Source organism: Haliotis cracherodii, unplaced genomic scaffold (assembly GCF_022045235.1).
Source record: "Haliotis cracherodii isolate W230 unplaced genomic scaffold, xgHalCrac1.p SCAF_14, whole genome shotgun sequence".
NCBI lineage: Eukaryota > Metazoa > Mollusca > Gastropoda > Lepetellida > Haliotidae > Haliotis > Haliotis cracherodii.
This window is the reverse complement of record NW_027266269.1, coordinates 22,684,028-22,711,139: the sequence shown is the minus strand read 5'-3', so window position 1 is coordinate 22,711,139 and position 27,112 is coordinate 22,684,028. Positions and strand designations below refer to the sequence as shown.

The following is a 27,112-nucleotide window of genomic DNA, read 5'->3' as shown; positions in this document are numbered from 1 at the left end:
CAAGTACAAATAGCCACACACACGCCAACCTCACCTCACCTCACCTCACCTCACCTCACCTCACCTCAACGCGACGCGACGCAACGCAACGCAACGCAACGCAACGCAACGCAACGCAACTCAACTCAACTCAACTCAACTCAACTCAACTCAACTCAACTCAACTCAACTCAAACTCAACTACAATATCAATCACTGAATTGTCTGATCATTTACAGACCACTGTAGCAGACCAATATAGCAGGACTATTGCCACCTGCGTCGTGAAACAGCAAACAAACAAACACATTTACTCACAAACAGTGATGTACAACGGTTTAAAGCAGTCCCAAACTACATTCACCCACATTTATTATCAACCTTTTCCGGGACAACCCCCTCGATTTATTAACTACTTGTAGAGACAGATAATTGAATCTCTGATCAGCGTAAAAAGCCTTCAAGACGATGCTGACATGTTTTTCACGTGTTTGCAACACGTGTTGGTTAGAGATCACTTGAAAGACACTGTCCTGATTTTGGCATAATTTGAACAGATGTTTTAAATCTGACTTAATTTAGTCCTTCTAAACACATTTTCAAAGACATGGATTCTGCTTTCAGATCGTGTTCAGTGTTAAAGCCAGCATGAGTCATATGAATAAATCTTCTCAGCAGGTGGTGACTGGGATCCCGCTACCCCAAAACGCATACCGATTATCCGTCGTATTATATACCCGCTCTTTTATTATAAATATGTATTAATCGGTAAAGGAGCTATGATACACTGGATACTCGAGGATATGCAAATTCCGAGGGAATTGTGATTAACAGTGATGTCAAGGCACAAGAAGGGTAGACAGGCCTAAAGGCAAGGGTAGACAGGCCTGGAGGCAAGGGTAGACAGACCTATAGGCAAGGGTAGACAGGCCTTAGAGGCAAGGGTAGACAGGCCTAGAGGCAAGGGTGGACAGACCTAGAGGCAAGGGTAGACAGACCTAGAGGCAAGGGTAGGACAGACCTAGAGGCAAGGGTAGACAGACCTAGAGGCAAGGGTAGACAGACCTGGAGGCAAGGGTAGACAGGCCTAGAAGCAAGGGTAGACAGACCTAGAAGCAAGGGTAGACAGACCTGGAGGCAAGGGTAGACAGACCTAGAGGCAAGGGTAGACAGACCTAGAGGCAAGGGTAGACAGGCCTAGAGGCAAGGGTAGGACAGACCTAGAGGCAAGGGTGGACAGACCTAGAGGCAAGGGTGGACAGACCTAGAGGCAAGGGTAGACAGACCTAGAGGCAAGGGTGGACAGACCTAGAGGCAAGGGTAGACAGGCCTAGAGGCAAGGGTAGACAGACCTAGAGGCAAGGGTAGACAGACCTAGAGGCAAGGGTAGACAGACCTAGAGGCAAGGGTAGGACAGACCTAGAAGCAAGGGTAGACATTCCAAGAGGCAAGGGTAGGACAGGCCTAGAGGCAAGGGTAGACAGGCCTAGAGGCAAGGGTAGACAGACCTAGAGGCAAGGGTAGACAGACCTAGAGGCAAGGGTAGACAGACCTAGAGGCAAGGGTGGACAGACCTATAGGCAAGGGTAAACAGACCTAGAGGCAAGGGTAGACAGACCTAGAGGCAAGGGTGGACAGACCTAGAGGCAAGGGTGGACAGACCTAGAGGCAAGGGTAGACAGGCCTAGAGGCAAGGGTGGACAGACCTAGAGGCAAGGGTAGACAGACCTAGAGGCAAGGGTAGACAGACCTAGAGGCAAGGGTAGACAGACCTAGAGGCAAGGGTAGACAGACCTAGAGGCAAGGGTAGGACAGACCTAGAAGCAAGGGTAGACATTCCAAGAGGCAAGGGTAGGACAGGCCTAGAGGCAAGGGTAGACAGGCCTAGAGGCAAGGGTAGACAGACCTAGAGGCAAGGGTAGACAGACCTAGAGGCAAGGGTAGACAGACCTAGAGGCAAGGGTAGACAGACCTAGAGGCAAGGGTGGACAGACCTATAGGCAAGGGTAAACAGACCTAGAGGCAAGGGTAGACAGACCTAGAGGCAAGGGTGGACAGACCTAGAGGCAAGGGTGGACAGGCCTAGAGGCAAGGGTAGACAGGCCTAGAGGCAAGGGTAGACAGACCTAGAGGCAAGGGTAGACAGACCTAGAGGCAAGGGTAGGACAGACCTAGAAGCAAGGGTAGACATTCCAAGAGGCAAGGGTAGGACAGGCCTAGAGGCAAGGGTAGACAGGCCTAGAGGCAAGGGTAGACAGACCTAGAGGCAAGGGTAGACAGACCTAGAGGCAAGGGTAGACAGACCTAGAGGCAAGGGTGGACAGACCTATAGGCAAGGGTAAACAGACCTAGAGGCAAGGGTAGACAGACCTATAGGCAAGGGTAGACAGACCTAGAGGCAAGGGTAGACAGACCTAGAGGCAAGGGTAGACAGGCCTAGAGGCAAGGGTAGACAGGCCTGGAGGCAAGGGTAGGACAGGCCTAGAGGCAAGGGTAGACAGGCCTAGAGGCAAGGGTAGACAGGCCTAGAGGCAAGGATAGACAGACCTTGAGGCAAGGGTAGACAGACCAAGAGGTAAGGATAGACAGGCCTAGAGGCAAGTGAAGACAGGCCTAGAGGCAAGTGTAGACAGACCTAGAGGCAAGGGTAGACAGACCTAGAGGCAAGGGTAGACAGACCTTGAGGCAAGGGTAGACAGACCTAGAAGCAAGTGTAGACAGGCCTAGAGGCAAGGGTAGGACAGAACTAGAGGCAAGGGTAGACAGACCTTGAGGCAAGGGTAGACAGAACTAGAGGCAAGGGTAGACAGGCCTAGAGGCAAGGGTAGACAGGCCTAGAGGCAAGGGTAGTCAGATCTAGAGGCAAGGGTAGACAGACCTAGAGGCAAGGGTAGACAGGCCTAGAGACAAGGGTAGTCAGACCAAGAGGCAAGGGTAGACAGGCCTAGAGGCAAGGGTAGACAGGCCTAGAGGCAAAGGTAGACAGGACTAGAGGCAAGGGTAGACAGGACTAGAGGCAAGGGTAGACAGGCCTAGAGGCAAGGGTAGACAGGCCTAGAGGCAAAGGTAGACAGAACTAGAGGCAAGGGTAGACAGGCCTAGAGGCAAGGGTAGACAGGCCTAGAGGCAAGGGTAGACAGAACTAGAGGCAAGGGTAGACAGGCCTAGAGGCAAGGGTAGACAGGCCTAGAGGCAAGGGTAGACAGAACTAGAGGCAAGGGTAGACAGAACTAGAGGCAAGGGTAGACAGAACTAGAGGCAAGGGTAGACAGGCCTAGAGGCAAGGGTAGACAGAACTAGAGGCAAGGGTAGACAGGCCTAGAGGCAAGGGTAGGACAGACCTAGAGGCAAGGGTAGGACAGACCTAGAGGCAAGGGTAGACAGGCCTAGAGGCAAGGGTAGACAGACCTAGAGGCAAGGGTAGACAGACCTAGAGGCAAGGGTAGACAGACCTAGAGGCAAGGGTAGACAGACCTAGAGGCAAGGGTAGGACAGACCTAGAGGCAAGGGTAGACAGACCTAGAGGCAAGGGTAGGACAGACCTAGAGGCAAGGGTAGACAGACCTAGAGGCAAGGGTAGACAGGCCTAGAGGCAAGGGTAGACAGACCTAGAGGCAAGGGTAGACAGACCTAGAGGCAAGGGTAGACAGACCTAGAGGCAAGGGTAGGACAGACCTAGAGGCAAGGGTAGACAGACCTAGAGGCAAGGGTAGACAGGACTAGAGGCAAAGGTAGACAGACCTAGAAGCAAGGGTAGACAGACCTATAGGCAAGGGTAGACAGACCTAGAGGCAAGGGTAGACAGGACTAGAGGCAAGGGTAGACAGGCCTAGAGGCAAGGGTAGACAGGACTAGAGGCAAGGGTAGACAGACCTAGAGGCAAGGGTAGACAGGACTAGAGGCAAGGGTAGACAGGACTAGAGGCAAGGGTAGACAGGCCTAGAAGCAAGGGTAGTCAGACCAAGAGGCAAGGGTAGGACAGACCTAGAGGCAAGGGTAGACAGGCCTAGAGGCAAGGATAGAGAGAACTTGAGGCAAGGGTAGACAGACCTTGAGGCAAGGGTAGACAGGCCTAGAGGCAAGGGTAGACAGGCCTACAGGCAAAGGTAGACAGACCTTGAGGCAAGGGTAGACAGACCTAGAGGCAAGGGTAGACAGACCTTGAGGCAAGGGTAGACAGGCCTAGAGGCAAGGGTAGACAGGCCTACAGGCAAGGGTAGACAGACCTTGAGGCAAGGGTAGACAGGCCTAGAGGCAAGGGTAGACAGACCTAGAGGCAAGGGTAGACAGGCCTAGAGGCAAGGGTAGACAGGCCTACAGGCAAGGGTAGACAGGCCTAGAGACAAGGGTAGACAGGCCTAGAGGCAAGGGTAGACAGGCCTACAGGCAAAGGTAGACAGACCTTGAGGCAAAGGTAGACAGACCTAGAGGCAAGGGTAGACAGAACTAGAGGCAAGGGTAGACAGGCCTACAGGCAAAGGTAGACAGACCTAGAGGCAAAGGTAGGACCAAACTACCTGGTGACAGGTGGGATACGAGTACAGTGCAATGACGGTAGGCCGGCACTACAGAAAGAACACGTGAAGAAGATACACCATATAAGTCAAGTGTTATAAGGTGTAATATACCATCGCATATTGCTAATCTAAACTATTTACAAATATTATTTGTGGCGAACAAAGTTTGCAAAATATTCACCCACATTAACATGCATTTCCATACAAATAAGGATATCGTGTTATGTAACTAAGCCGTTCATGAAATTCTCAAATCAATTGTTATCACAAGGATGAAACGTGGCAAACCCATTACGTTAAACAAAAAACAGTTTTCATCCTGTGCGTTGAAATATGAGGAGAGTTAATTTGTCATTTCCACTTCATGATTCAGACGCTGTAACAATATGCCTCAGGCATAAAACACACTTTAAAAAAAAAACAAATTAAAATAAACTTTGAACTGCACGTGCGATATAGCTTAAAAAGTACTCATTTTAAAAAAATTAAATAAAAATAAAAATCGGCTAAAAATCTAAAGGATGTGATGAGAGTGATAGAAAACAAAGACAGGCACTGGCAGACAAAATGTTGCTGAAAAAGACGCTAGTTGGGAGACAGAGAAGATCAGAGCCGTCAAGTGACTCACACAGATGAAAAAGATTAAAATTGGAAATTAAAATCTGGCGTTTGTTTCAGCTCTTGCGTCTGATCAGAAACGGTTCACGAACTCAAAATGGCAATTTTAGTATCGGTAATTAGATTCTGACGAAGGCTTGTTGAAGGGATGTTTTGTGTGCAAATATGACAAGGGCACACCACGGGGTCGATGAAATCAGCCAATCAGAACAAACAGTGAAAATCAGGTCAATTGTGTCAGCCAATGAGATTGTGCTTTGTTTTATGTACCTCCTGATGTCGTGACATTCGTGAGGCTTTCATAATGTTGTATCCTTTGGTGACCTCAGGGCTAATAACGAGATTTCATTGTTGGTGCTTTATCAACCTGTAAAAGTTATAATTTTACTAATTGTTTACTTTGGGTTAGGCGTTATATTTGGGCACTTATTCTATAAAGGCGGGTACCAATGGCGGTCGCCTAAGGCGCTGTTATTCGCCGTGCAGAGTTGCGTCCCCTTTGTTTCCAGAACCCCAAATGACCATCGGTTCGAATCCCTGATTCACATTGTTTATGCTGCTAGGGTTTGTCAGAACCATATCCATGGTCGTGGGTTTCACTAAAGTGATAAAGGCATCACTTTAGCGTTTCCTCCCAAGATGAGTGAGTGAGTATGGTTTTACGCCGCTTTTAGCAATATTCCAGCAATATCACGGCGGGGCACACCAGAAATGGGCTTCACGCATTGTACCCATGTCGGGAATCAAACCCGGGTCTTCGGCGAGACGAGCGAACGCTTTAACTACTAGGCTACCCGACCGCCCCTCCCAAGATGACACATGATTGAATGAAATACTGTTCAAAGAAGCATAAGGTGCAAATTCCAATTTAAAAGTTTGTTATGTTGTTAATTTGAAAAAAAGGAAAATGTAATCTTGCCCTTTTGGTATGAGAAAGCAAATGCGACATTAGTATCTACTCTGTGCGAAGATAAGGACAAATTTGATTATAAAAGACACTAAATAGATCGCAACAATAACCGACCCGTGAAGATCCGGGGTAGAATATAGGTGTTCAGCAACCCATTCTTGCTGTAATAGGCGACTGCCGGAATTGGGTGGTCAGGCTAGCTGACTTGGTTTGCAGCATGTCATCGTATCCCAATTGCGTGGATCGATGCTCATGATGTAAATCACAGGATTGTCTGGACCAGACTCGATTATTCACAGACCGCCGCCATAGAGCTGGAATATTGCTGAGTGCGGCGTTAAACAACAAACAAACAAACACACACAGTATTACTGCTTCTCACGTGGTGCTGATGTGATGTCCTATCTGAAGTACTGGACCGCCTCCGTGGTCTAGTGGTAGAGCGTCTGCCCGGAGAGCGGAAGGTCCGGTGTTCGATCCCCGGCCACGTCATGCCAAAAGACGTTAAAAGATGGTTCTTGTTGTTACCCTGTCTGGCGCTCGGCATTAAGGGGTTAAAGCAAGGACTGGTCGGCTCGGAGTCAGTATACTGTGTCTGAGTGGGGTATTCATGTTTAACTGCGGCATGGTATGTCAGTGAGCTAGCACTATAAATCGGCAACAGTCCGGTCTAGTACAAGCAGCCACACACCCACACACACGCGCGCACACACGCACGCATGCACGTGCATGCACGTCGCTATATAGTGCAATAATCTTGGACGCAACGTTAAACGCAATTTCACCTCACCTCTGAAGTACTGATATTCCGTGTTTCTTACGAACGTGTTAGGCAGATTTACATTAAAATACCAAACTGTCTTCATTAATATAATGCTATTTTAACAATTCAACAACACAACAAAAAAACAACGGCTTTCAATACACCTTTGACGAAGTATTCGGATACAGGGAGTGGCCTTTTCATGCTTGACCTTCCATGACTCGTGCACTTGCTCCGAATGTGAACTGGTATCCGTTTCAGAATGCGAGACCGCGTACTTCGGCTGTCATAGACAGAATCCCGGTTTCACAGCTAATGAGCCGTGGGATGTTCTTGACGACAGTCACGTGCTCAAACTGTGGACTTACACGATGGGGACAACTGTAGGGATAACGGCGAACTTATCGTCTAACAGTTCTCTCCCTCCTTCCTCTCTATCACCAAGCGTCGGTGGTGTAAAGGTTAGCATGGTTGCCTTCCAAGCAGTCGATCCGGGTTCGATTCCCGGCCGACGCAGGTTTTTGTTCATACACATTCAATCCCATTCAGAATAATGATCATTTAAAACTGTGCTAAAATGATGGAGCTCAATTTTGCGTACGATAACATAATTAGAAGATAAATAGTTTGTGTTTTCGGATTTTCGGGTGTTATTGAATGTTTGATGTTAACTTTTCATGGCGTCAATCTGCAAATCTCAGAACTCAAAATCTTTATCGACATTTGAACAGCAAAGGCTGGCGCCACGTGACTATCCGGGGTAGAATAGGTCTTCAGCAACCCATACTTGCCGTAAAAGGCCATTATGCTTGACGTAAGGGGCAACTAACGGGATCGGGTGATCAGGCTCGCTTACTTGGTTGATGCATGTCATGGATCCTAACTGCGTGGATCGATGCTCATGATGTTAATGACTGGATTGTCTGGTCCAGACTCGATTTTTACTGACCGCCGTCATAAAACTGGAATATTGCTGAGTGCGGCGTTAAACAACAAACAAACAAACTTTTCGGTAGCAACTCTCTCTTCTTAAGTCTGAAAACAAATATCAACATTATAACAACAAAAGACATCAGTAATTTTCCGTAGTTCGTTTTCTTTACATGGACTACTTTACTTGACAAACACGACGTCACTCCAGAATGGTATGACGCAATGATACATTGACAAAGTCATCTGCTCCACAAATTGAATCCGCTCCTCGGATTCGACCTCGAAAATGTCGGACAAGTCGATTTTACGAACAGATGGGTTAAGTTTGATCTTTTGTCTTGGGGCAGTAGCGAAGGTATACAATTTCAATTTCAAGAACTTCAAATTCCAGAGGTTTAGTCTGACCCGTATTCTATAAACATGTGGCACTTCCATCATACATATCGAATACTGGAGGCCTCGGAAATGTCGGACAAGTCGATTTTACGAACAGGTGGGTTAAGTTTGATCTTTTGTCTTGGGGCAGTAGCGAAAGTATACAATTTCAATTTCAAGAACTTCAAATTCCAGAGGTTTAGTCTGATCCGTATTCTATATACATGTGGCACTTCCATCATACATATAGAATACTGGAGGCCTCGGAAATGTCGGACAAGTCGATTTTACGAACAGGTGGGTTAAGTTTGATCTTTTGTCTTGGGGCAGTAGCGAAAGTATACAATTTCAATTTCAAGAACTTCAAATTCCAGAGGTTTAGTCTGACCCGTATTCTATATACATGTGGCACTTCCATCATACATATAGAATACTGGAGGCCTCGGAAATGTCGGACAAGTCGATTTTACGAACAGGTGGGTTAAGTTTGATCTTTTGTCTTGGGGCAGTAGCGAAGGTTTACAATTTCATGAGCTTTTTAAGAACTTCAAATTCCAGAGGTTTAGTCTGACCCGTATTCTATATACATGTGGCACTTCAATCTTACATATAGAATACTGGAGGCCTGTTCCACCACAGAATACCACTATTGTAGATTAAAATGATTGAAAATTGTGTAAAACCTCTAGACTAACATCTAGTCTCTGAAATGAACATATCGTAAATAAAAATATAATAATGACTCTCTTCATTTTCAGAGACTAAACAAATCTGCAGAGCTATAACTTCTTTGAATTTTACGACACGTGTAGACTAAAATCTAGTCTCTGAAATGAACATATCGTACATAAAAACAGTTGTTCAGTTATCTTAATGAAAATATAATAAAAAGGAGCCCAGTGACTCTCTTCATTTTCTGATACTGCAGTGATCTAGACTTGCCAAACACTATAGACTTGCATGGGCTATATTTGATATATATTTGTATCAGGGTCTGTAAGACAGACTACGACACGTGTATCACCCATCACTGGCATGCCTGATGCTGCAGTAATCTAGACTTGCCAAACATTATAGACTTGCATGGGCTGTATTTGATATATATTTGTATCAGGGTCTGTGAGACAGACTATAAAACCTCAAACACTAGTCAGTAAAGACTCGGCTGGTTGTTCAAGATGTTTGTATTAGTGAGGCCGAAAATCCAATCTCATTAAAATCAGATCTCAGTTCTAGCTACCGCTAAACAAAGCAATCTCATTAAAATCAGATCTTAGTTCTCTTGTAGCGAGTACAAAGATTTGATTTTAATGAGATTGGCCGAAAATCCAGGTTTTATTCCCGGATGTACAAAATTAATCCCATTTTTGGTATTGCCAAATGTTTTTGTGACATCATTGCGACATACTATTTGAATGATTTTTTGCATGTATATTTTCCTATTCGTACAAATATATATGTAAGTAAAATATGAATGTCGAAGTGGTTTGTCAGTAAGGGCTTTGGTGTCTTATAAATACATGGTGTTAAATAACGACATTTAGTTCAAGAAAAAATACCAGGTTTGGATTATGGCTGTATATAGACGGTGACCCTGGCGGAACTTGGAGACCAGCAGTTTGTAACTGGTTTTGTTGCAAGAATGCTCAACCGCTACTCATAGTAGGTCGGTATCGATGTCTCGGAGCAGATGGGATTTCCATCGCGAAAGTTCATATGTATGCAGACTTACCAGATGGGGACGACTGTACCGACGGAGGCTACGCGTCTAACATTTCTCTCCCTCCTTCCTGGCTTGTATCAAGCGTCGGTGGTGTAAAGGTTAGCATGGTTGCCTTCCAAGCAGTCGATCCGGGTTCGATTCCCGGCCGACGCAGCTTTTTGTTAAAATCTGTTCCATATCTGACCCCGATTTTACGATTTTATTGTCTGTATTAGTCAAAGTCCGGTTTAAACGGATGCCTTTGTACAGACACTGGTTCCCGGCTCTCTGTGCGCATCGTCAACGTGAAATATGAAGAGACGGGGCCCAGCTTACCGCTGTACCGAGTCTTAACACATGAAACTTGATTGTGAAACTTCTCACAAGGACTGTCAAAATATAACAAGAAACGATTTCAGTGACTTCCATTAAAACCCCGTTAACCCTGACAATCCGGACACCCGGCATTGCGGGCGATTTCTGTAGGGAATCTTTGTTTGTTTTTTTGTCAAACGTCGCTCCTTAAAAATGTTACAGCTGTCTGAAAGAAAGAAAGAAAGATACCCACAGTGACATACCACCCTTCCCCATCACAGGTATGTTGATAACTTTCTTACTCGACACCAAATTTCACGGTCTATGGTGAATTTGGATAGAATCACTGTATATTTTGATATATACTCATCTACAAACGAAAAGCGAATACCATATATGTTGGTTAAGATATGAAGAATTACTCATATTCAGTGGTTATTAGATCCATGACGCGACATGCACCATTTGTCTCGTGCAGAATTAGCGTGTAAAGTATGGAAATCATGTGCAGCATATGTGATAAGAATAGAGACACTGTGGTAACTCTTGACTGATTGTTAGTTTTTATAATTAAGTGGTACACATTGGAAACATATCTTCTTAACATACACACCTCTCTATAAATTTCAATAGTTCACGTTTCTTTTGACGGTGAGTATAAATACGCATTTTTTTCGCATAAAATTGCAACATATAAGGAAATACAAAAATAACAAACATTTATCTCTCTTTATAGACCCCCTAATGCTGATAAACTCGAATGGATTTGTTTTAAAAATACCCAATGATTGTAGGCTCACTGAATTGTTTGATAACCCGTATGTTCTGCACAATAGCTACCTTTAAAGGAAGAAAAATACTTAGGGATCAATATCTGCCAAGTTGGCGCAGCTCTATTACGGAAAGTTCAAAGGGTTTGTTCTACAAAGAATTTAAAGAAACTCTTTCTTTTGAAAAAGTATCTTTTCTCGCCCAAAAATGTATATTATCCTTTTCTTAAATTTAGAGGGGCACGGTGGCCCAGTCGTCTAAGGTGCCGCGATTCGCTGTGCAGAGTAGCGTCTCTTGGATACCCCAGAAACCTATGATTGTGGGATCGAATCCCGGTTCGCCCCGATTATGTTTCTAGGTGTGTCAGCACCATACCCGTGCTCGTGGGTTTCACCGAAGTGGTAAACGTCTGAGACCTGCATCACTTCGGGCTTTCCTCCAACATTAAGCTGACACGCCGCGATATAACTGGAATACTGTTAAAGGCGGCGTTAAACCAAACTCACTCTCTTAAATTTTGAACTAATAAGCATAACTTGCCCATTGAATAGGTTTGTTTGTTGTTTCACGCCGCACTCAGCAATATACCAGCTATATCACGGCGGTCTGTAAATAATCGAATCTGGACCAGACAATCCAGTGATTGATATCATGAGCATCGATCCACGCAGTTGCGATACGATGACATGCATCAACCAAGTCAGCTAGCCTGACCACCCGATCCCGTTAGTCGCCTCTCACGACAAGCATAGTCGCCTATTACAGCAAGCGTGGGTCGTTGAAGAACAATTCTACCCCGGATCTTCACGGGTCCCATTGAAAAGGAGTATGCAGTTTGTGGCGTTTTAGTGTGAGCTGCTCATAACATTAGCAGAGTTTGGGCTCCCTCGGAGAGGCCAACTGCTGAAAGGCAATAAATGAAACATTTATAGGGATAGTAATTAGCAGTCACTGAAACATGAAGTATACCTATTGAAACAATATTGATTATGTGAAGACACACCTCATTAGCTCATGTTTGTCACTGGATTGTTGTGGTTCGATCTAGTCACTGTGTCTGTCAACCCGATCTATTTTAAAAGTCGCCTCGTACCACATACATAGGTTGCTATTTAAATCCGGAATCGCATCTTAATCACCATGGAGACTGAGAATGAGAATGTGATACGAATACCCAGGGGTATTAAAAGTAATAAATATAAATAAATTTGAAGAAATCAAAAAATTAAATATCTTTATTCTATAAATATTAAATGTTGGTTATTGATGAAGGGAAACACAAGCAGCATTGAGAAGAGGTGCATCCAGATTGCATATCATATAAGTAAAGATACGTAGAAGGGAGATAACTCTGCCTAACTTGATTGGAGCACAGTTGAAAAGTCCGATGCGTGGGTGATTGAGAGTGAGTTAGGTTTAACGCCGGATTTGACAGCATTTCTGTTACATCACGTTGTGTCAGCTTCATGAGGAATGAGGGGCGGTCGGGTAGCCTAGTGGTTAGAGCGTTCGCTCGTCACGCCGAAGACCCGGGTTCGATTCCTGACATGGGTACAATGTGTGAAGCCAATTTGTGGTGTCCCCCGCCGCGATATTGCTGGAATATTGCTAAAAGCGGCGTAAAACCATACTCACTCACTCATGATGAATGAAAACCCAAAGTGGTGCAGTCCTCAGATGTTTACCACGACCACGCGTATGCTGACAAACCTAGAAACAAAATCAGGGCGGTTCTGGGATTCGAACCTACGATCATAGGATCCTGTCGCGTCTAAGGGACGCAACTCCATGTGTGTCGCATTGCAAATTTATATAAGTGCAATAATAACAAAATGTCGAGATATGTGATTTCGAGGTTTTTATTACATGTGCTTGGAAAATTGTTCATGGGACACATCCATTTTACACAAAGTTCCTTTTCGAGTGCGCCAACATAGTTCTAGTGTTACCCTCTGTGATAGTGCTGAAATAGTGTTTAAAGTATAACCACACTCACCTACATTACGATAGACATGAGAAGCGCAAAGCTACATCACAAGATACGTGTATATTAAAAGTTGTGGAAAATATCCGAAAACATTATTACGTTTTAGGTCAGGTGGTACTTTAGGCCTTCCTTCCTCTGTGTATGACTAGATGGCGATCTCTACAGACAGAGCAGTGTCAAGTGGCTTAGTGTCAATGTCCGGTGTATTCTCGAGTCGCCACCACCCTGAAGGAGATCAACGGGAATCCTGCTTTTAAAATCCAGGAGGGCACGTCAAACTAACACGACACACCAGGGACCGTCAAAGCTGTGAAGATCCGTGTTAGTATAGGTCTTCAACAACCCATTGTTGCCGTAAAAGGCGACTATGATTGTCGTAAGAGGCGACTAACAGGATCGGGTGGTCAGGCTCACTGACTAAGTTGATGCATGTCATCGTATCCCAACTGCATGGATCGATGCTCATGATGTCAATCACTGGATTGTCTGGTCCAGACTCCATTATTTACAGACCGCTATCATATAGCTGGAATATTGCTGAGTGCGGTGTTAAACCAGAAACAAACTAAACTCAGCCATGTTTATTGTAACTGATATACAGAACATTATTATTCTGATTATTATGTGTAAAATAGAGGATATTTCATGTGTCGAGTGATAGGACATCCACAAACCTACAACATCTAACCTAACTTACATAGACATCAGAGATGTTACCTTCGACATTTGACCTTGACCTGTTCTGTTAACTGTACATCATTCATGCCGTGCTTGACAACATTTCCCCTCGTCTATGCACTGTTGCCAGACAAGAAGCAATACCACAGATTCGTGACCATCCTTAAGCAGAAACAGTAGATCTGAACTACACCTAAAGCCCACCCTGGTCATCACCGACTTTGAGGCTGCCGCGAAAAAAAACTGCTGGTGATGTATTCCAGTGTCTGTTTCATTTCCGCCAAGCCATTTCGACCCGATTTGGGACAGATCTGGCAGTAAATCGTTTAGGTCGACGAGCCCGTGCCTTACCCAACGTTTAAAGATTATACGTGTTGTTTCCCTGCCTGGCGTTCGGCATTAAGGGGCTAAAACAAGGACTGGTCGGCTCGGAGATACTGTGTTTGAGTGGGGTATTCATGTTAAACAGTGGGCCAGTACTGTAAAATCGGCATTATCACACACACACACGCACGCACGCACGCACACACACACACACACGCACGCACGCACGCACGCACGCACACGCGCACGCACGCGAGCGTTTTTACGTGCAACCTCACTTCACCTCAACTACTCAACTCATCTTCAAATTTATAAACAGGAACAGGCACAAAGTCACAGCCAACTCCATATGAGCAAGTTGATATTTGGAGGGAGACAACCACAAATAAAGATGAACTTTGAGACCCAAAATGATCAACTAGACCAGGAGAAGAGAGCTGCGAACTGGACTGAAGATCCCAATCTTGTATTAGACTTTGTGGGACTATGAATTTTGTCAACGGGAAAGACATGTGTCTAACTTATAACTTTTTTTTATTGTACTGCAAATTTATACGATATTAATTATTTCACAAGATGTGTACAGCGATCAATAAAGCATGTACGTATGACATAAACATGCCATATATGAAATTCTAAGATGCTTCGTTGAACGATCAAAGGCGCCGACTGTACTTTGTCCAATGATATAAGATTGCAAAGCGATAAATTGCAAAGAATAATTTAGAACGAAGGGCGGTTTATTTGACGATAAACCATTGTTGTATCATGACGTCATTTCTGGAGATTTGAACATTCGCTCGCAACATTATTTTTAGAGGGAAGTATCTAGTACCGTATTTCCTCTATTAGACGCCGGGACTCTAAAAGACGCCGGCCTCTAATAGAAGCCGGGTCAATTGTTCAGTGTGAAAAATAGAAGCCGGTCCTCTCATAGACAGACCTCGAGAATTGATTGAGATATATCTACGGATATCTACGAACACAAAATATTTCCATTTCGTGACGATTCGGGACATTCGTGGTCATAGTGAAATGGGGGTATTAATAGAAGCCGGGCCTCCAATAGACGCCGGGCCTCTAATTGACGCCGGGTCAAAGGCTTGTCCGAAATAAATAGAATCCCGGGCTTCTAATAGAGGAAATACGGTAAGTTGTTCGCCATAGACACAACGTAGATGACCGCAATGGCCGTAATGTACAGATGATCGCCGTGACAATTGTGAGAATATGCGGAAAATACCAAACTTAACCTACCTAACCTTCCAAACTTAACCTACCTAACCTTCCAAACTTAACCTACCTATTCATAAAATGAAGTCATCAGGGAGTCATCATTATTAAAGTATGGGTAAATATTCTTAAAGCTTATCATCATCCAGGCTGTACGACCTAAACGACTCGTGGTTGTTGTTTTTCGCCCCTCATGGTTTATACTCCCTGCAGTGTTTTATTGTACGATAAACAACTTCCACTCGTCGTTTATTTCTAAAACAACGGACGACAGCTTCTTTGATCAATTGTACACAACAAATGCAAGAGGCAACAGCATAACTCATAACATCAACACTCATCTTCAATAGCGGTTTAATTGTTTATGTTAAAAAGTTTGATAAAAAAAAGTTGCAGTAAAAATGTTCCGACCCTGTAGTGAAAAGTTCCGGTTCACAATGTTTTGGTTTGTTTATGCGTCTACGTACGTACGTATGTATGTAATGAAATACAAGTCTGTTACAAATTCAATTGACTTGCTCCAGATAACAAGACAAGTTTGTGCCCCCTGCCTCCTCTATCGTTCTACCAATCAGTCCGCCTGACTGCACACACCTAAACAATAGCTGGTGGCGAATCCAGAAGACCCGACCAGCCTACGTCTTGCTTGTCATTGACCATAACGTGGCCAGCCATCCGTTCACTGACTATAACAAAGTGTATGCCATTATGTCGATTGTCCATTGGTACATGTGAACAGAACACGTTGTGAATTGATCAATAAAATTATCAAAAGACCGACGGGGCACCTGCTTTCCTTCCGTCGACAACAGACAATATTCATATTCAAAATGAGGTCAACGCTCCGGCCAATTGGGAGTCATGGTTAGATTCAAGAAGTTCAAAACCTGTGTTGTGTGTGAACCTTTTTATGTATACAGATCAAGCGGTTAAATTCTTCTAATTGCTCAGGGAGTAGGGTTGTAAGCATGTTTTAGTTCCTACTTGTAAAAAATACCAGGATTAAATTAAAAAGATGCAGTGAAAATGTTCCGACCCTGTAGTGAAATTTCCGGTTGAATGTTTGGGCGTGTTTATGAGCGATGTTCCTGTACATTGTCAATGTGTAACATGAATGAAAAAATGAAACAAGATCAGTACGTTCGCTCAAACATAATCTAAATGAAAAAAAACAAAAGAATATCATGACGAAAGAAAGCATGAAACAAATACCGGTTGATTAAGGGAAAAGGAAAATTTGAAAAAATGTCATAAGGACAGAAACGGATAAAACACAGCGCCCAAAATACATCCGAGACTGGAAGTGATGATGCTGGAAAATTCCACGAAATGGCCGTGTTTACGTCAAGTAAATTACGACAGAGCACCTGAAGTACAATCTAAGTGTGAATACTGAATTTTCTTGACATGTATATGTAACCATGGTAACACAGATATATAAAAACAACAGCCTTTTCAAATTTTGTTATTTTTTCAAATGTGTTAACGAAAATCTTTCGAACATTGGAGCATTTACATCTGTTCCGACCGGAACAAATCCGAAAGTGCTAATATCTCGCTGCACGGAAACTGGGCCAACGTTCCCTGCATAGCGATATGCTATATTGGGCTGTCCCCGCCCCTCTCGACAGAGAGACCCACTTCGTGGAAATGGGTCACCGCAGCAAAATGCTGTATTGGGAAATTGGTCGGATGGAGCCCGACTGGTAACCTGCCCTTCGCATCCTAGCAGATGCAAGCGAGGAGCGCAAGCGCTCTAGGGCAGGAAAACCAGTCTAGGACAGAGCGTGTTGCCGACAGACATAAACATGTTGAGTGTAATAATTTACAGTTAGGAATATTTAACTATTTATGTATTTCGTATGTACGCATATCAATATACTTATCTCAGACAAATATAAACTTTCGTATGAACGTTTGGTTGCATCAACAATTACTCATCCCTATGTTGCACTTCATCAAACGGGGCGGTCGGGTAGCCAAGGGGTTAAAGCGTTCGCTCGTCACGCTGAAGATCCGGGTTTGATTCCCGACATGGGTACAATGTGTGAAGCCCATTTCTGGTGTTCACGGCCGTGATATTGCTGGAATATTGCTAAAAGCGGTGTAAAATCAAACTCACTCACTTCCTCAAACCAAAACAAATATTCACGTCCCTTTTAAATGATAGGCCTATTTAATCCGATTTAACGTCGGTTATGTTGTTAACTGAGGCTCTGACCACTAGCAATATATCCACCCAGTACTGATACACACTGCATCCGGGTACTCTTGGTCTTAGTTTGACAAGAGGCCATAAAATACATTTTGGATGTCATGGTCTCTGGTTTGAGTGAGTGAGTGACGTTTTACGCCGCTTTTAGCAATATTCCAGCAATATCACAGCGGGGGACACCAGTAATAGGCTTCACGCATTCACTCATGTCGGGAATCAAACCCGGGTCTTCGGCGTGACGAGCGAACGCTTTAACCACTAGGCTACCCGACCGCCCGTCTCTGGTTTGACCTGGAAGGGATATAGAGGTGCGCACGGGAAGCGCGCGTCGTAAATCCATGCTATTTGTAAGCAACACAGACCCTGTTTCAGTTATTTGATGAGCAATGGTATAGATGTAATGTCCACGTAAAGATGCTTAATGTCTATATACTAATCTTATGAAGATCACGTCACACTATACTTTGAAATAACAAATAAGGCTCAGTGGCTTGGACCCAGCAGTTAATGCGCATGCGCCATAGTTTTCGGAGTTGTCTGAACTACCGCGAAAATTAAATTAGAATCCTTCTTTAACCTTTGGGCTAAACGAAGCCCCAAAATAAAACCTGTTGCCTTAATTAGTGCGAACATAGGAGACACTGTTATTGACATTAGGCTCACCGAATATTTTAGATGTGATTGGTTCATCAATCGTGAGGTCGCTGATTAGATAGTGTTTGCATGGCCTAATTCAATATGGCTGTCACGATATTTTCGAGAAAAAACCCAATCTGGTCCCGAAGATCCTGAAAAAGATTCTCCGCTATTTCTTCGAATATAAACTGCCGGGTAAAAGAAAGAATACACCTTGTTTGATGTTGGTTAAAATGAAACAAACAAGAAAATTGGTTATTCGATGGTGATGTATTTGATACGGGTATCATAGTTGTGTTTTTGGACCTTACGTTTGCAGTGTTTTGCGACTGTTTTCAGCCTAGTAACGTTTGGATAACATTTGTAATCTTTGACCACATCCAGTATTCTTTTCTTTCTTTTTACCCGTGAAGATCCGGGGAATGGGCAGGCCCATTCTTGTTGTAAAAAAGCGACTATGCTTGTCGTAAGAGGCGACTAACGAGATCGGTTGGTCATTATTGCTTACTTGGAATCGTGTTCCAGCTGCGTGGTTCGATGCTCATGATGTCAATCACTGGTGTGTCTGGTCCAGACTCGATTATTTACAAACCGCCGTCATATTGCTGGAATATTGCTGAGTGCGTCAAACAAACAAACAAACAAGTTTTCTTTCTTTTACCCGACAGTGTACATCTTTCACAGGACTTGCCTCATGTACATTCTGAAATATGACGTAAATATCCCCAAAATGTTTGGTCCCTCTTTTCTGTGAATAATATACATATCATGTATATATTTGACAAACATATTGTCTCAACACGCACGCACATAATATTTTAGATCAGTCTATTATCTTAAATCTCGTGGGGGTTTCAGATAAGATTGTAGGTACCCAACAACTTTTGCTTTTTATAAGAGGTCACTAATGGACTGGGTGGTCAGGCCCACGACTTCGTTGGTTGCATGTTATCATATCCCAGTCACGTGGTACGATTCTTATTAGAGCAATCACGAGATTATCTGGCCCAGACTTGATAATATACAGACCGCCGCCACCTTGTCAAAATATTGCTGAATGTGAAACTTCAAGAACAAAAACAAACTTATCGAAAAGGGCGACTAGGATCAATTATCGGAAAACCGTTTTCAGTTTAGGTCGTGACGTAATGAAGGCGTTGTATTATGCTGAGACATAATCTCTACGTTATGAGGCCGCTCTTTAATCGCTACAGTCGGCTTTCCATTGACGTTAGGCCTACGGTATAACGTAGATTTGATTGGTTTATCAAACAGGATCTCGCTGATTAAATAATGTCTGCGTAGACTCATTTAATTAGGCTGGTCCTGTATTTTACATGGCGTCCAGCTCGTCTTTAAAGGACAGAGCTCCAGATAACTTTTTGAACAATTGAATATTTACTCTAGGGCTTCTATTTTAAAAGGGTTATAACATTTTTCTTTGGGTAACCAATGTTATTTCACTCATCCATTCATCACTCGATTGGGTTTTTCCCAAAATTAGTGAACATTTTAAGATTAAAAAAAAAATGAAATAATGTTTTATTTGTATATAATTGTTCTAAATATATAGGCTTGACTTAGAAATTAAATTAGCTCATAACTGTGTTTCGGAAATTAGCTCCGTTGTACGCATGCTGAAAAAGCTTTATTGGGTATATACGCGTGCTGTTTTTATACATTTGAGTTTTTCCTTTAATGCACGCGTTTTTTGTACGCAAGGTAATGGAAAGTAATTGGGTTTTGAATATTTTTGGGGAGTATTTTACGCAAATACGCAGCTTATCTGTAGCTCTGGAGGAGGATTGGGTTTACAGTCTACTGACAGTTTTCAGTTAGGGTTGTGACGTAACAAGGGTCTCTGTAAAACCGAGATATTGTCCGTAAAACCGAGATATTGTCCTTGTCTAATGAGAGCACTCGTTAATCGTTAGATTGATTGAGATCATAAAACGTGAGTTAGCAGGTGACGAATGTCGCTTTAAGGACCCGACTCCGACTTGCTAGGGCAATTTGACTAAGCCTCTTTAAGGAAAAGCTTCTTAGACCGATGAGCCGAAAATATAACGGCGCAATTGCTAATGCGGTGTAAAGCAATATTCACTCAACCTTGTGACCATTTCCTGTCTTAGTCGAGACTCTGTGATTAGTGCCCTGTGTGGAAACTGAGACAGTGTTTCCATGAAATTAGGGTAGACAGTTATTGCTAAGCTGGTATAGTCACTGAACTCAAGCCACGTAACATGCTGTTAGTATTATTTGTTCGAATTTTCTTCAGGAAAATAATTCGTATGGATTTACAAAAAACAGAATTGTTCGATGGACATACTGGGCGTACTAAAATATTCTGCTGTTAAGAAGGCACAATTGTACGGCTCTGTTTTTAGAGTGATGGAATTTGATTTTACGCCGCTTTTAGCAATGTTCCAGCAATATCACGGCGGGGGACACCAGAAATGGGCTTCACACATTGTACCCATGTCGGGAATCGAACTCTGGTCTTCGGCGTGACGAGCGAACGCTTTAACCATGAGGCTACCCGACCGCCCCCTCTGTTTAAGAGAAAGACATTGCCAGTCTTGAAACAGCTGCCGTCAAATTGACGTGTTGCGTATACTGACTGGAAACTGGTCACGTTGTTGACGTGGTGCGTATACTGACTGAAAACTGGTCACGTTGTTGACGTGTTGCGTATACTGACTGAAAACTGGTCAAGATGTTGACGTGGTGCGTATACTGACTGAAAACTGGTCAAGTTGTTGACGTGGTGCGTATACTGACTGAAAACTGGTCAAGATGTTGAAGTGTTGCGTATACTGACTGAATACTGGTCAAGTTGCTGACGTGGTGCGTCAATCAAAATACTTGCAGAATACTGGTCAACCAAAGTACTGACTGAATACTGGTGAACTAAAGTACTGACAGAATACTGGCCAACAAGTACTAACAGAATACTGGTCAGCCAAAGTACTGACAGAATATTGGTCAACCAAAGTATTGACAGAATACTGGTCAGCCAAAGTACTGACAGAATACTGACCAACCAAAGTACTGACAGAATACTGGTCAACCAAAGTACTGACCGAATACTGGCCAACCAAAGTACTGACAGAATACTGGTCAACCAAAGTACTGACAGAATACTGGTCAACCAAAGTACTGACAGAATACTGGCCAACCAAAGTACTGAGCGGTACATAAGAACCCATTATAAGCACGTGCACAGCATTGTCAGAATACTGGTAAAACTACTCACGTGAAAGGTTCACGTGAACGTAACGTTGACATCCATGCACTTAATGCACATGTAATACGATTCTTTGACAAATAACAAAGCTTCTTATAAGAACAATTGGGTTGTGTACTCCTCATGGAGCTGAGAATGAAAATCGGGTGCTCACTGATCCTTTGACTGGGGTAATAATGTAAGTGCCATGACTACACGAGCTGGTTTGGCGCCATATATTATTATTATTATCATCATCATCATCATCATCATCATCCAAAGTGAACTGTGGGCAACACACAAGGGACAGTGTGGCAGCGTTCGTCCGTCATGGGGAAGACGGTGCCATACCCTCGTGGGAACAAAGTGTAGAGTCTATACCTGATTATCCTGCCATGATATTGACAGAATATTGTCATAACATGCTCACGTGAATATTGGGATCCACCGCGTGGATATGTAGGTGTTCGCGTGTGTGCGTGCTTGCGTGTGCGTGTATGTGCGTATATGTACATGAGTGTTTGTATATCAGTGTTTATGTGTGCGTGTGTATGTATCTTTCATTTCAACAGGTATACATTTTCAAATAACACTTTTATCACGTACTTAGTGATGAAACACCGTATATATCCAAATATAAAGTCTATATTTTTTTTTCTCATGTATTAACACTCAATGTCGGATTTACTTTCAGTGACAATGGATTTCAAAGTATGATAGTGAAAATCATGCTAGAAAATGATTGATTGATTGATTGATTGATTGATTGAATGAACATATTATTTAACATGAAAGAGAAAAATGCTCTACGTCACTTAACGATAAACAATATAATCGATTCTATCTCAAATTCCTAAGAGTAATGAAAACAAAGTGAGCAATTCCAAGCCATATTATCTCAGCTATTTTTATCAATATAAACAACAAGGGACTTCCATCGTCTGTAGCCATCAGTTATGACATATCGAAGTTCATGCGCCGTGCGAAACACTGTAAATAATGAATCAATATCACACCCGCCGTGTCTTTGAAGTTGCCGACAAAGCACAGCGTGACGTTATTTGGGGTCACGTGATCAGACACGATTAGCCGTGCTTCAATTTGGCTAAATCTCCGTGTGTTTTTAATAGCTATTGAAAAGAGGTTTCAAACTGAAGTAAAATTCAATTAGATAATGTGAGCTTTTTAACGCCATCAAGGCATGACGTTCCATCCAGTGCGTCGTATTATTCTTTATTGAGATGTAGTGACATTCGCGGGGAGATTTTCGTTATTTATGGTAATGCGACATGTTTAGGGCGATAATTGGTAAACCAACCATGGTCTTGTAAATCCGAAACTTGATAATCACATGAGTCATGAAATATGACGAATGTTTTATTCACAGTCCAAGAAACACTTAACAGACAAAATGTTTTTAATCCATTTGATATAAAACATCAAAGTATGCAAGTTGCGATGTAAAAATATATGTAGATACATTGCTTGTTTAAAGCGATAAAATCATTGAAATATTTGATAAATTTGGTCGTTAATATATATGTATTACTGTTTGTTTGGTGACAATTAACCTTTTCATTTTGGTGACTGGCTAACTTTTTTTTCTTTTCTTTTTTTGTGACTGGCTCACTTGTGTTTTCTTGTCATCGAAGCATTCGTGTTACGAACATGACGTCATATCAGTTATGCCTAAATAAGAATTAAATTCTTTGGTGTATGAACCTTTATATTTTGGAACTCGAAAGACGTAAACAAAATTATTTAATTTAGTCCGTGTGACGTCATGTTTACGCCGACAGCCATAAAACAACCAGCTGTATCGCGGAATAAAATATTTCCTCAAAACGAGAGACGACATGGGCGTACATGGATGCTCAAATTGTCGTAACAGTTCTTTTGTAGTTTGGTTGCAACAAATCCATTTAAATAATATCATTATTACATGAGAAATGTCTGATACGGACTTCAGAACTATCTCTTAGCGAGTCACACTGGCAATGAGTCGTAGTTTACATTTACTTCAAGTTCAGGACGGCAATATGGCCGACACGATCAGCGTGAAGGGGAGATTTCCGAAATAGTCAATGAACCAGTGGCGATTAAGCGTTAGTCACCGACCTATCATTGATCAACTGGCCTATTATTCAGAGTTGATTGTAAAGACTGTGTCGAAAATACACTGAATTAAATGCATCGCTGTAGGCATTGTCGGCTGTCATGCAGTCACTGTCGGTCCAGGAAGGATCTTGTCGTTTGATCGGAGGGAGGATATTTGACTTTTTCCAATACATGTATATACAAAAACGCTGACTTCAAGATTAAAGGGTCTAAATGATCAGACACAACGCTTCTGTGTGTATTCGGGCTGGGAATTCCCAGGGTTTCCCCAGGAATGTGGAAGTAGTCCGGCGGTGTTTACGTCATTTCAAGAATAACGTCACGTGAAAAACGCATCAACGTCAACATGTTACATAATGCGTCGTTGATAACGACTTTGCTTGTCGTAGAAGCGACTATGCTCGTCGTAAGAGGCAACTATGCTTGTTGTAAGAGGAGACTATGCTTGTTGTAAGAGGCGACTTTGCTTGTCATGAGAGGCGACTATGCTTGTCATGAGAGGCGACTATGCTTGTCATAAGAGGCGACTATGCTTGTCATGAGAGGCAACTTTGCTTGTAAGAGGCGACTATGCTTGTCGCCAGAGGCAACTAATGGGATCGGGTGGTCAGGTTCGCTGACGACTTGGTTGATGCATGTCGTCATATCCCAATTCCGTGAATCGATGTTCATGATATCAATCACTGGATTGCCTTGATATTATTTATTGGCCGCCGTCGCATAGAGCTGGAATATTGCTGAGTGTGGCGTTAAACAACAAACAAACAGAACTTTATGAACGTCAGTTTCGCGGTCATGTGACATGTATACGGAAATAAGACAGGATCCGAGTAACTCGGGTAAGAGTGAGAGAGTGAGTGAATGAGTTGGGTTTAACGCCGCTTTGAACAGTATTCCAGTTATATCACGGCGTGTCAGCTTGATGTGGGAGGAGAGCCCAAAGTGATGGAGGTCTTCCGGTCAGACCATCACGGAACTATTGAAATGTGTGTACATTTGGTGCCTGAACAGCCTCGATTGTCCAGGTTTTCTTACATTTACATCATGTTATTATGCTAAATACTCTAGACCTATCCCCAGTCATAAAACGCTAAAACCACCGTACAATCCCTCTCATGAACAGAAGTCCCGTGCGAGGTACGTAGAGGTGAGGGGAAATGGGATTTAACGTCGAGTCCAAGATTATTGCACATATTTAGCGACATATTTAGTGTGTGTGTGTGTGTGTGTGTGTGTGTGTGTGTGTGTGTGTGTGACACAGGATACTTACAGTATACAGTTTTTGTTTTAGCCCCTTAATGCCAAGCGCCATGCAGGGTAACAACAAGTACCGTCTTTTAACGTCTTTTGGTATGGCACTGCCGGGGATCGAACACCGGACCTTCCACTTTCCGGTCGGACGCTTTACCACTAGACCACGGAATACGAAGAGAGATTGAGACGGTGACGCCACTTCCTAAACGAAAGTGAATGGAATGGGTCAAGGGTATTTATCATAATATTCAGAAGATATACTACACTTGCGTATCGGGGGTTGTATTTGAGATAAAGGGAGAACTACTGTATGATGATGCAAGCTTGAAACTGATCAGATTTGTGTGTGTATCGTATTATTGAGAAGAAAAAAACCGTTAGCTATTTGAAAATCCAAGATGGCTGCCATAATTCAAGATGGCCGCCAACTGTCACACTACTTGTCTGTATTTTCCGTAGAAAGTCATAGGATTGAGATCTATATTTTTTTCAAGGTACCTGTAGATGCTGATATTGAATTAAATTACTATAGTATCTCAGTGGTCTAGCACCATAAAACCGGCATTAATCCGGCAAGGAAGCGCGCACCCACGCACGCACATTTTGACCTGCACAATATCAAATACCGTTTAGTTGTTCTGTGTCACGTGATAGTCCCGTGAGGTTCCAAAATGGATCTTTCCCAGAACTGACCGAGATCACATGTAGGCTTGAGTCAAGCCGATTAAGGTAAAAGGCTTTTATGAAAGAGAAATAAATAAATAATCCCATCTTCATGTCAATAACGATTGTGAATTGAGCTAGATTAACGAAAGGCTTGTTTTCGTTCTTCTTAGTATGCATGAGTGATTTCTATCCATGGTACACCAGTGCACAGAGGCGGCTCCGGGCAGACGCTCTATCCATTAGACCACGTGGGCCGGCTCTCCTTCAAGGTGCAAAGATTTATTTAGTTTCTCCTGAATCCAGAATTTAGAACACCCAGAGTCCACTCAACAAATGTCAGAGATACTGAAAACATAATCATATAAAGAGATGGTTACTATGCCCATGTTAAATAATCTCCCATATTGTTCGAAAGTGTACAACTTCATATCTAAAACGACCAATAACATAACGAGCATATTTACTGCCAAGTTACCTTCTTCAAAGATTATTTCCATCCGTAAATATAAAACAAAAATGGGCATTTGGTAATTGAAACTCATAAAATAATCTAGTTCCTGTTATTTTGGCAATAAGGCCAATTATTCTAAGCCTTGTAGTTTTCTTATTTCTTTCACATGAACCTGATATTTGATGTTACATAGGATTTATTTTAACTCCTGAGGAGCTGCAAATGCCTTGTGACACTGTGCCCTTCACATTACAAATCGTTAAATAATTACCGAGCAAATTATTTTCAAAATGGTGTCATTGTGAGCTGTTCCGTGATAAATCCCATAGAAACAGACGGATGCTTCAGTATCCTCGATAATGTAAATTTGGTGCGAGCCTGCTTTCAAGCCACATCAATTTTAACAATGGACGCCAGTGACCAGGGGGCTTGAGACATTATATTTTTTTCAGATTTATACCCCGAGGTGTTCCTTTTTAAATATCAAAATATGAAATAAAGTGGTGGAATCCCTGCAACGTTGTTAGCAATATGGAGCCGGATGTCCGGTATGATCTGCCCCGCAGCAAATTTTTCAAAATTATTCGGTAAAACTCGTCACTTTCCGTTTTACCATTCGAGAGTAATCTGTCCTGTTTTTTCTCCCTCGGGGACAAATGACAGCCATGCTGTCATACTACCCTCGAGATCTCATTTTGTAATGCAAACATAAATTTAGCTTTAATTTGAAACATCTCCTAATTCTTTTTTTGCACTGTTTCCAAAAGGAATTTGATTGGAAAGAGTCGTGACGAAAGTGTAAATCACTCAAATATCATCGAACTAATTATTTTTTGGAGAATTTATATTAGGACATCACATTAGGGAAGACTAATAAAAAAGCAAACTGCATATCATTACATAAATCTATCAAGGCACGGGTGGGAAACATGCCTCGTACTCCTAATATCATGTTAAATATGCTGTCGGTTAAGGGGTTCTTTCACTCAAAGATTATGCTAAGAAAAAAAAAAGATTTAATAAATCAGTCCTCGAATGATTTAATTCGAAACACAAAATAAAACAAAGTGTTACGTGTCGATTCCCAAATTGAAACAAAATGTTAACCCAGAAATCTGTACGTGAAAGAATTTACTTTGAAAATCAACAAATGGTATACAATCAACACTTGTATTACAAAATATACTAGGTTAAGAGGTCAATACAAATTACTTCACATCAGTTACAATGGCAGTGCACAAACTAGTGGAAGTACAACATTCAATGGCTGAATCAAATACAAAATATGATGGCAGTGTTGATATAAATTAGTACATTGATAATAATATTCACCTATCTGCAACAGTGGTCAAGTTTCCGAGATGGACCAAGGCTGTAATCAGGGATGATAAGTAATCTTCCCACAAAAACTGGTCTTGATGTAATGTGAGATAAAATCTGA

At 42.6% G+C, this 27,112-nt stretch overlaps 2 non-coding genes across 2 annotated transcripts; both read left to right on the top strand.

Annotated features, from left to right (window-relative positions):
• Positions 1-7,231: 7,231 nt before the first annotated feature.
• Trnag-ucc (transfer RNA glycine (anticodon UCC)) lies at positions 7,232-7,303 on the top strand. The gene has a single exon. It is a non-coding gene; the product is annotated as a tRNA-Gly (tRNA).
• A 2,596-nt stretch (positions 7,304-9,899) lies between these two features.
• Trnag-ucc (transfer RNA glycine (anticodon UCC)) lies at positions 9,900-9,971 on the top strand. Its single transcript has one exon. It is a non-coding gene; the product is annotated as a tRNA-Gly (tRNA).
• Positions 9,972-27,112: the final 17,141 nt, after the last annotated feature.